Source organism: Capsicum annuum, chromosome 5 (genome assembly GCF_002878395.1).
Source record: "Capsicum annuum cultivar UCD-10X-F1 chromosome 5, UCD10Xv1.1, whole genome shotgun sequence".
In the NCBI taxonomy this organism is placed as follows: Eukaryota; Viridiplantae; Streptophyta; class Magnoliopsida; order Solanales; family Solanaceae; genus Capsicum; species Capsicum annuum.
The window spans coordinates 142,641,502-142,651,856 of NC_061115.1; positions in this window are offsets into that span (position 1 = coordinate 142,641,502).

The window sequence follows — 10,355 nt, forward strand, 5'->3', positions numbered from 1 at the left end:
ATCCTAGCACCCTACATCTAGAAATGATTCATCGTCCAGGGACGATTATTTGGATAAGCACGAGTATGTAACTTAGGGAAACTTATAAAATAATGTCATATCCAAAACTAGTCAAACCTCATGCACACATTTATACATACATATATAGGATGCCGGGATAAGGGAAAAAGGTCATGAACATGAGAGTTTAAAATCATTTACCTAGACTATGTAGCTCTATTCATCCCAAGGGAACCCACAGGATATATCAGTTCAGCTCTCCCTACTGAAAGAGCCACAACATGTGTTAGCTGCATGAATCTAGGAAATCTGTTGGAGGGATAAAGGCACCAATGCTCCAACCATCCCTAAAATAGACTATGTGTGAACTATGTACACTATTATATAAACCCTCACTCCGACAAACGTGATATCTTGTGTTTCTCCCTCGGGAGCTCTACCTTCATGGTGAGCTACACAACCCTCTCTAAGCCCAAATTAAAACATTTGCACATAATCCCAAACGTTAACCAAGGAGTCATTTATTATGACATTAACCTATTGAAATTGTCATACCAATTATGCTTGCAAGCTTATCCAAGTATGCCTTTCCCATCCAATTAACCACTTTGCCTATAAAGATTCCGTTTTAAAATTAAAAACTATGGCCACTAAGGTGTTTCAATCCATTTCTGTACTTTTTTCCATTAATGTAATGTAATAAATCCAAAAGTGAGTTAAACCATACGAATTCCACATTGAAAACCACATTCATAAAGGTGTGTTGAGGTTATTACCATCTAATTAACCACTTTGCCTACCAAGATTCCATTTTAAAATAAAAAACTATGGCCACTAAGGTGTTTCAATCCATTTTTATACTTTTGCCCATTAATGTAATGCAATAGTTCAAAAAGTGAGTTAAACCATAGGAATTCTAGATTCAAAATCAAAGTTCGTAAAGATGGGTTGAGGTTATTACCATTATTAAGACAAAGTATAACGAATTGGGAAACCATATTCCCCATTCAAAATTCTCATAAAAGTGCACCATTGCATCCGCAAAATCATTTATCAAACATGAATAATATATTTAAAGCTTGGGACAAAATTCTAATAGTAAACAACCAAAATCCCTCAACCCTAATATCAAACCGAACAATTTAATTCTTATGAAAAATTATTAAACATATGACTTCATATAAACTCAAGTTAGGTATGAGAGAAACTCCTTAACCACACAAGAATTTAAAAGAAATCCAGAGTTTGCAGCTTGGAGATTGAATCCCTTATGAACCCTACTTTTCTCTTGCTTTAGGTGTTTGAGAGGAGAAAAGTGAGGTTTTGATTTGATAATTGATGTTAAAAGGGCCAAAAAGGGTGTTTTAAGTCATGGGGAATATCCTCCACTGTTATGGTCATGAGCCACTCACCACGACTTTTGACTTGTTCTAATGACTCGTGATGAAGAGTCGTGATTAAAGCAAAAACTTTGGGCATCTTCATATTTAAGACATCGCTCTAAAAATCATAATGAGTGTTAATGACTCATCACATAAGTTGTAGTCATAGAAGTGTTGTTAACACTCGAGAAATTTCATAGTCAAAACCTAGGGTATTACATTACTCCCGTTCCTTAGGATCATTCGTCCCATAATGAGAAGTTAGGGATACCCTTAGCATGATAACAGAGAGAATGCAGCAGATAATCAAGAACAAATGCGAAAAGCGATAAGGGAGAATGAAGCCCAGACCTTACACATTTTCATCAAACCCGCAAAACAAGAACGAGTATTTTTCCTTCCTGTATTCTTCAACTTCCCATGTAGCTTCTTCCACCTATTAGTTTCTCCATAACACTTTTACCGAGGCTGCATCCTTAATCCTAGACCTATTGACTTGCCTATCCAATATCTTTACCGAGACTTCCTCATAAGACAAGGATTTCAAAACACAAACATTATTCACAGAAACAATCATAGAAGTATCACCCATGCACTTTTTCAACAACAACATATGGAAAACAGGGTGAATAGATACCAAGCTCACAAGCAAATCCAACTCATAAGTAACATTCATAACTATCCTGACAATCTAGTATAGAACAATATAACTGGGACTACGCTTCCCTTTTTTCCCAGACCTCGTGATTGCTCTCACAAGAGAAACTTTCAAGAACACACAATTGCCTACTTCAAACTCTAACTCCCTTTGCCTCATATCCGTACAAAATTTTTTGCAACTCTGAATAGTTTTAAGTCTTTTTCTAATCACTTTCATCTTCTCCATGTCCTGATGAACCAAGTTAGGACCAAACAATATGTCTTACCAACCTCAAACTACCCAATAGGAGACCTACACCTCCTACCATATCGAGCTTCGAAATGAGCCATCTGAATACTCAAATGATAATTATTGTTACATGGAAACTCATTGAGGGGCAAATGACCAAGCCAACTACCCTTAAAATTAATCACACAGTAATTTAGCATATCCTCTAAAGTCTAAATAGTCCATTCTGCTTGTCCAACCATCTGAGGGTGGAAAGTAGCGCTGAGGTTTACCTTAGTACCTAGGCCTTTTTGAAACGAATTCCAAAAGTGCATAAAAATTGTATGCCTCAATTTGAAATAATGGACATAGGCGCTCCATGCAACTTGACAATCTCTTGAATAAACAACTTAGCATAATCCTCTTCGGAGTAGTTAGTCCTCATACACAATAAGTGAGTTGACCTAATCATCTTATCCACAATAACCCAAATTGAGTTGTACTGATTGTGAGATTGCAGAAGATACGTACTGAAATCCATGTTAATAATCTCCCACTTCTACGTAAGCAACTATTTATCTTAAGACATGCCACCAGTCTACAAGTGTTCTACCTTAACTTGCTGATAAACCATATACTTAGCTATTAAATTTGTCAGATCTCTCTTAATATTGATCCACCAGTAGATATCCTTTAAGTCATGGTACATCTCATTCCAACATGGATGAATTGTGTATCTTCACTTATGACCCTCAGTCAAAATTATTTTTTGTAGAAGATCAACATAAAATACACATAATCTGCCTTAATACTTAAAAATGACATCTCCACCAATCTTAACTGCCATAAACCTTTGCTCACCCACACCACCCATAAACTATGAAGTATGGGATCCCAAGCCTGCTTCTCTTTTACCTCAGCACAAGGAGATAATTTAACTACCTCTTAAGGAATAACTCCTCCATCCACCAAGTCTAAAATATGAACTCCCAAGTTATCCAACCTGGGAATATCATTCACCAATCCTCTCTTCTCTTCATCCATGTAAGATCAACTCCCAATAGAAAACCTGCTAGGAGCATGAACAACAACATTAGCTTTACCTGGATAGTAGTGCAAACTCATCCTAATGTTTGAGTAACTCGAGTGACCGCCTCTGTCTGAGATTTTACACCTTCTGAGTGAACACATACTTGAAGATCTTATGATCTGAATTGATATCCACATGCACCTCATACAATTATTGGCTTAAAATCTTTAAAGCAAAAATAATAGCTTCAAACTCTATGTCTTGATTTGGATAGTTCCTCCAATTAAACTTAGGTTTCCTAGAAGCATAAGCCACCACCTTACTATGCTGCATGAAGACACAACACAGTCACACAAAGGACTCATCACAATATACCAAAAACCTATCAGTACCCTCAGGCAGGTCAAAATATGAGCAGGAGTCAGCTTATCCTTCAACTTCTCTAAACTACCCTTACAAGCATCATACCATAAACACATAACCTTATTTTGTGTTAACATCATCAACGGAGTAGCAATACATGAGAAAATCTCCACATATCTCCTATAATACCTAACAAATACAAAGAAGCTCCTAATGTTGATTGGAGTTGTGGTCAAGGCTATATCTTAATTGTCTTACCCTTCTAGGGATCCACCATGATCTCCACACTAGAAACAACAATCCTAAGAAAAGTCACAACATTCCACGAAAACTCATACTTAAATAATTTTGCATATAGTTTCTGATCCTTAAGAGTCCGCGACACAGGTAGGAGGTGATTGGCATGATCCTCCTTACTCGTATAGTACACTAAAATTTCATCAATGAAGAATATCATGAATAAGTCTTAAAACTGCCTAAAAACCCGGTTCATAAGATTCATCAATGCAACTAGAGCATTAGTCCTTCCGAATGACATAACTAGAAACTTATAATGGCTATCCTGGGTATGGAAAACAATCTTGGGAATACCCATCTCTTCACCTGATGACAGCACCAATAGAGATCAATATTAGAGAAACGCCTAGTACCCTAAACCAGGTCAAATACATCATCAATCATATGAAAAAGTTACTTATTCTTTATTGTTACCTTATTTAATGGCTAATAATCTATACACATCAGAATAGACCCATATTTCTTATGTACAACAAGCACCCGAGCACCCAAAGATAAAATACTTAGATAGATGAAATACATTTCAAGAAGATCCTTTAACTACTCTTTTAGCACCATTAACTCAGTTGGAGCTATCTTATAAGGAGGAATGGAAATAGGACCAGAATCTAGTATAAAATAAATAGCAAAGTCAATTTTTCTGTCGAGAGGAATTCTAGGAAGATCATTGGGAAACACTTTAGGAAACTCATTAACTACGGGGATAGATTTCAATGATGGAACCTTTAAATTAGGATCCCTAACCTGAACCAAATGTTACAGTCACCCTTAGAAAATCAACTTTTAGTATTTAAGATTGGAAATGGACCTCCTTTTGGGTACTAAAGAAATTTCCTTCCCATTTAATTACCAGTTCATTAGGAAATAAATAATATACCCTTCGGGTCTTACTATCCCGAGACTGATACTACGAATAAAGACAAATTTGTCTAGAGGATTAGATCAATATCTACTATATCAAGCTCTATCAGGTCCACCAATATCTTTCTTTAATGATGGACACCATGTAACCCCGATAGATTTTTCTAGCAACTATAGAATCACCAACCGAAGTAGAAATAGAAAAGGTGTCAGAAATATTTTAAGGACCAAACCTAAAATACACAACCACATAAGGGGTTACATAGGATATGGTAGAACTCAGATCACCAAAACAGTAAACATCACGAGGGGAGAACTATAACATACCATAAAAAAAATTAGGAGATGGCTAAAACTCCAGATGAGTAGTAAGTAAATATAGATGATTCTGGCCAGTACCAATACCAAAAGTTCCGCCCTTTGGTACAGGAGTCGAAGAAGTTGAGACTGGGACCTTATTATCTCTGATGGAAACTTTAGCTGTAGGATAGTTGCACTGTATATGTCTGATCTGACTACAGTTGAATCACAAGTTCCTTCCTTTATGACAATAACCACGGTAAAGCTATCCAAAAAATCTATAAGAGGATTATGTTGGGCTGACTGATCTGCACTAGCCTGAGTCTGGGCACTCTTTGCCTTAGGACTACTTCTTAGTCTGAAAACGATAATGACTAGATGACTTAGGATAAGGAGAACTTGCCGATGAATATGAACTACACTTAGCCCAAGTCCTTTTCTTAGTCCATTGCCTACTATCTTTCCCACTATTTCACTGATTTGCACCATGTTCTGAATACCTAAACTTCTTATTCTGCCTCTCTCCTATCTTTATCTGTATCTTCTTTTCATCTTCTACCATCTGTATATAAACCATAAGTCTAGAGATATCCATATTATTTATCAAAATTGTATCCTTACACACCAATACCATGTCATGGGAAAACCAGGAGAAAAGTTCCACATCTCAGATCTAATTGTCGACACCAACTCTGGAGCTTAATGAGCAACTGATTAAATTTCAAAGTATATTCTTTCACACTCATCTTACCTTGCTTTAGATTCAAAAATTCATCAGACTTAGCTTCCCCCATCTCCTGGGGAAAGAAATGATCAACAAAGTCACCTAAAAACTAATCCTACACCACTGGCTTAACATCATCACCTCTCAGCTATTCCTACTTCTTATACTACTGATAAGCTACATCTTTTAGCTAAAACGTATTAGACTCTACACACTCTGAATTAGTAGCATACATCACTCTAAAAATCATTTATATCTTATCTTCAAATCCTTAAGGATCCTTCTTAACCTTAGATCCTATAAAGGTTGGGGGATTCAACCTTATGAATTGGCTAAACCTTGCGACCTCAGAAGTAAGAGCAACAAAACAAACATGATCCGACTACAGATACTCAGATGCCACAAATCGAGTAAATATATGAATAAACTAATGAAACTCCATATTAGAGATATATTCCTGAGGCATCTGGGCATTAGTATTATCAGTTGAGAAGCCCAAGGAGGCCTAGTAGGGACTGGTGGAAATCTATATGGGGTAGCACAATCAGGCAGGGACCTTAGACTAGGTATGCACTCTATAAATAGGGCAAGTTCCATCCATATTTTGCTCAAGTAAAATAGGTGTTTCCAACATTATTTTTACAAACATCAGATCTTTGGGGAGGCATGATATGAAATGTTAGTAAGCTAAGAGTTAGGGAGGCTTAAGAACAATAGACTCTATAGCTAATCTAGAACACAATAATGAAAATATTCCTAAATATATTATAGCCTCTCCTTTATTAGTGTGGCACACTACACACCCATAAAAGGGACTTTACTAAACACATCTTTGTGGACACCCAAAGGCCTTGAACCATGCTCTGATACTAAGCTTTTCATAACCCAAACAAGAGTTGAAGAATACAACTTAGCCAAACATCAAGAACACAATAATGATTAATAGTGGAAAACAACCATAGGTAGAAATAAATATAGATAAATCAAGGATAGTCTAAGAATGAAAATGAAAATTGAACCTACACTTGTCAATAAAAGCCTTTAAATCCAAACACCAAATTAGGTCGGGACATGCTCCTAACCATGACATAAGAAAGCTAACAATGTATAAAATATGAAGCGAAACATAGTAAAATAGTTAAGGTTTCTAGATGATAGAGGCTCACCACTTTACAATAACTCAATCAATGTCCGTACCACCTAATAGTACACAGGAGTAACAAAAGAACCCTAGGACCTTATATCATGAAATAATTTAATATCACGGGATGGTAGTGGGATAATCATTGGCATGTCACTCAGGAAAAGTTATAAAATAATGCTTTGTCAAAAGCCATTCAAGCCACATACACATATTCGTACATACATATATAGGATGCCACCATAGGTAAAAAGGTTCATGAACATGAGAGTTTAAAATCATTAACCATCTATTCTAAGGGCACCCACATGATATGTCGGTTTAATTCTCTTTATTGAAAGGGCCCCAGCATGTGTTAGCTGCTCGAATTGAGGAAATCCATAGGAGGGCTAGAGGAACCAAGGCATCAGTTATGCAATAAATATATAATGTGTGAACTATGCACACTATCATAAGTAACCCAAGAAGGCAAACATGTGTGCTATTATTAGTCCCCTCAGGACCTCCAATTTTACATCGATCTACACAACCCCCTTTAATCTTAAATTTAAATATTTTCACATAATCTCAACCACTAACAAAGAAGTAGTTTCTTAAGCCTTTACCACTAGGTATCATTATACTAATTATGCCTGCATGCTTATCCAATTATGCCATTTCCATCCAATTAACCAATTTTACTCCCAAGATTTCTTTTTAATATCAAAAACTATAGACACTAAGGTCTTTAACTTTATTTTTATCTATTTATCCATTAATGTAATACAATAGTTCCAAAAGTGATCTAAACCATGCGAATTCCATAGTTAAAACCAAATTTCATGAAGGTGGGTTGAGGTTATTACCATTATTAAGACAAAATCCAACAAATTGGGAAACCCATGTTCCGAATTCAAAATTTTCTATAGCGGTGCTCCCATTCCATCCCCGAAACCGTTTATCAAACATGAATGATATATTCAAAGCATAGAAAAACAATTCAAATAGTAAAAAACAAAAAACCCTTAACCCAAATTTCAATCCCAACACTTTAATTAACATGAAAAATTATTAAAAATATGCCTTTATATAAAATAAAGTTAGGGAAGAGAGATATGCCTGAAACACATAAGAATTTTGATGAAATTTGGAGCTTGAAGCTTAGAGATTGAAGCCCTTATGAACCATGATTTCCTCTTGCTTTGGGAGTTTTAGAGAGGAGAAGTGAAGTTTTGATTTGATAACTAATGTTAAAAGAGCCAAATAGGGTGTTTTTCATTTCATTACATCACGTCAAACCACACTTATAAACTTTTTCAAAACACCAATAGCTATTAATGTGGGTCTTTACTTTCACCTTTTACCTCCTTTCAATTTTACACTACTCAACATATTAAATTTTCAACTAAAGCGATTAGGAGTTTTGGACCAAATTATGGTCAATTGATAGAAAGGGAATAATCTACACATAAGGCTACCAAAGAATTTGATAAAGGACTAATGGGGATAACTTAGATCATGTAAGAAGGGTAGATAAAGAAGGTATAAAACATGTCTATCAAAGAAATGCCTCTATCATTCCTAAACCCAATATTCATTATTTCGCTATGCAAACACACCAGGCAAGTTTTGAACATAAATATGAAACACGGAATTTAACAAAAACCTCACTCACGCATGGAAAATGCTCATATCAAGTAGGATGTCTATGGACTCTCAACGAAGCAAAAGTAGGAATTCAAAATAAAGCCGACATCACACAAGGTTCATATAACTATTTAAGGTGACTCAAAGAATTGTGCATCGCCTCACATACAAAATCAACTTGTATCACATAATAATACACAACACTTAGCAAACCATCTTATATATTCCTTATGAAAAAATTTCAAATGACTCCTAAAAATTAAAAAGGGATACTACGTTCAATGGGTGCCTGTTGAAAAAAAGTACAAAAAAGGAAAACCATAGGATGGGTGAAGTGCACTCCTATACACCAAACACCAAAAGAAACTTAACATAAACAAATATAACATTTTTTTGTATTTTGTAAATGTAGTCAAAAACTAAAAAATAATAAAATATTAGACAACAATTAAAATAGAAAAACTATAAAAGCACTTCACCCGAATCAATCAAAAGATTGCCGACTCCACAATTAGAATCAAAGTTTGTCCCAAAATTTTAACTTGAAAATAAGGATAGAAATATTCTCTGAGGCCTCTAGGCTTAGCTAGTAGTATCACCATCATCAAAGTGGTCTGGTGGACCCAACACAACCATTGACATGCTCTTTAGATCAGATCTCTAGTACTTTGACTTTCCTCCAACCTATGACTCAAACAAAACTAAAATAGAGATGATAAAAAGAAAAACTAGCAAATAAGTACATGCCTTAAATTGGAGTGTCTCCTAATCATCACCTAATTTATTATCACGGTACGAGCCATATCACAACTTTCAACTATATTTTTTTATCCATTTCCCAATACTTGAAGACCATCTTCTTATTCTTTTTGGACCTCTTCAGTGTTTACTATCGAGGTTTGTAACTTACTCCACACTTTCATTTTCATGATCTACTTAATGTTTTTAATTCTCAAGATTAACTATTTGTTTGGGCAACTCTATCAGAGAGTTCGAAGAAGTCATTGGAGAATTGTACTCTTTAAACCCACACTCATCCACTTCCATGCATTAATCATGCAGAATTCCTTGTATTGTTGGGGTGTATTAAGTGTTTTTTAGACCTTTAAGACTACCTCACGTTCATTTAGTCTCACGACCTAATTTACGTGCCAAAATGGCAAATACTTTATCCTGCCAGTAAGTAAGCCAAACCGTAACCCTAAGAGAAATATAATTTGTTAATCATGGGGGAAAATGGCCCCGAAGGGATAAATAGGTAATACAATTCAAAATCAAGTAAAGCAATAAAATAGAGAAGAGGTAACCAACATTGTAGATAACTATCCCATGACCTTGTAGAGCCAGTACAACAACTATTATAAATATAACCTAAGTTCTAAGTAAACAATAAAATCTGTCGAAAAAAAGACTAGACAAGAACAAGATAGATGGAAATAGGGTCACTCAAACTCCAAGAGCTTACCCCATCACCAAAATAACCACTGCACAATTGTTGAATTAACAACGGTAGCTCATACTCAGATCTGCACCAAAAAGGTACAGAAGTGTAGTAAGAGTACCAAAATCACGGGTACTCAGTAGGCATCGTCAGCCGACTAAGAAAAAGCATGATATAAATACAGTAATATTCAAGATAACATAACTATGTCAAGATAGAGGAAAACATGATTAAACTCCAACATTGTTTTACATAACTAAGTAAATAACCAGAATAATAACATAACATAAAGAATCAAGCACATGAAGTTATAAATAAAAAA